At 35.1% G+C, this 1,782-nt stretch overlaps 1 protein-coding gene across 2 annotated transcripts in view; it reads right to left on the bottom strand.

Annotated features, from left to right (window-relative positions):
- Positions 1-1,782, bottom strand: part of LOC117168864 (speckle-type POZ protein-like) — a 13,361-nt gene that overhangs the window by 10,784 nt on the left and 795 nt on the right. The gene's annotated exons all lie outside the window — the stretch shown is intronic.

Genomic DNA, 1,782 nt, shown 5'->3' with positions numbered 1-1,782 from the left:
TATTTCAAAGCAGATAGAGATATAAATAGAACCGCCGAAGTGTTCCGACCGGCAATCGTGCACCTTCGAGTTTTCAAATTCAGAAGAGGAGAAATGGGTTGTCTCCTACCATATTCACACGGACACAGACGTGTCATAGTTTTGGACCACGTCTCGTTTCAGATCTGGGATCACTGAGCCCCTGGCGGACCGAAAGGGGCCTCAACAAAGTAACCTTAAAGACCTCTAAGTTAAACATTTCATTCGAAACTCACGGAGTAGTCGCAATACTTTTTCTTGCATCGTTAAAAATTTTAAAAAATAAAATACCTGTCATTCACATGGGCCGAAGACGACTTCAAGTGCATCTTCTTTTAGTAGCAGTTAATAAGCGTTTCATCGGTAATTTTATTTTAAAACTTCGCGCACAACATACTACTTGAGCTATTATAGATGCGCTTGAAGTCATCTTCAGTAGAAGTTATTGATATTTTTGTAAAAATTTTAACGCTGCAAAAAAAATTATCGCTATTACTACGTGAGTTTCTAATGGAATGTTTAACTTAGAATCCGAATTTCAACTATTTAAAAGTTGATCTTGCTGTTTTTTTAAATTTTTTAAAGAAGGAACCGAAGGGGGACTCAGTGGGGTCTTTAAGGGTACTTTGTAGAGGCTCCTTTCGGTTCCTTCGGTCCGCCAGGGAGAAAAAATATAATTTCTATAATTAGTTAAAAATTTAGCCTTTACTGTTTAACACTGATGTATTTCCATAAAAATTTGTCATTTTTTTGTTGAAAATTTAACTATTTGGTTAAAAATTCATTTGCTTGACTGCAAACTTACTTCTTTCCTTAAAAATATGCTTTTGTTGTTGTTGAAAGTGTATGTAATTAACATACAATGTAATTATTTTTTTTTACAAATTTATAGTTTACTGTTGACAATTCTTGTATTTTATGAATATATTTATAAATACACTTAGATTTATCATTTGACTTAAATATTCACATATTTGTCTATGATTTCAGAGTTTTCGGTTGAAAATTCTGGAAAAAGAATTGCTAAAGAAAAGGCTGCGAATCGCATGCCCTTCAAGTTTAATCTTGAAAATGAAATAACTTGCAATTCTACACTTTTCCGACTTAACAATTTCCAATATTCTTGATGCAGAATTGTTTCTTCAGAATTTCTTGCAAAATCTGAGAAAAGAGGAGAAATTACGAAAGCTCTCAACAGAAATTGAACGGATTAACCGTTTTTATTTTATCTTTTTTTAATTGTCTCGTCGTTATCAAATGTACCTAATGCAGAATATTACAATTAATTTCCTCAATATTTTTATCATTTTTTATTTTTCTCAGCCGGCTCTAATCTCTTACAATAGACAAGTTGAGTGAGGAATGACAGGCACTCAATATAAATCCTGGGCTTTATCCTTGGTTTACGATATTCACAGTATCGTCGAAAAAATAACACTCTCGATCTCCCGTTGTTTCATTTAGTAACTGGTCACCCGATATTTCGTTTACCATGAGTATACTCTTGATGGCAGTTTTCTCCTTCTCGTGCGCATAAAATACAGTGAAACTTTTCTATAGCGCCGATTTTGGGGCTGAAGGCGGATGAGATCTAACCTCGCATAACCCGCGCACCTCGTGTTACACGTACATGTGGCACGGCGTCGATTCTCGGAAGAGCTATACCAGGTATATACATATGAAACCGGTATTGCCATTTAGCGGCCAGTAGGCACACTTGTAAGCACTGTCGGAACTTACCATTTGTGCTAATTGGCGTATTGT

This window comes from Belonocnema kinseyi, chromosome 1 (assembly GCF_010883055.1).
Source record: "Belonocnema kinseyi isolate 2016_QV_RU_SX_M_011 chromosome 1, B_treatae_v1, whole genome shotgun sequence".
Taxonomy (NCBI): domain Eukaryota; kingdom Metazoa; phylum Arthropoda; class Insecta; order Hymenoptera; family Cynipidae; genus Belonocnema; species Belonocnema kinseyi.
Note: the sequence above shows the minus strand (reverse complement) of the source record. Positions and strands in the feature narration are given on the sequence as shown.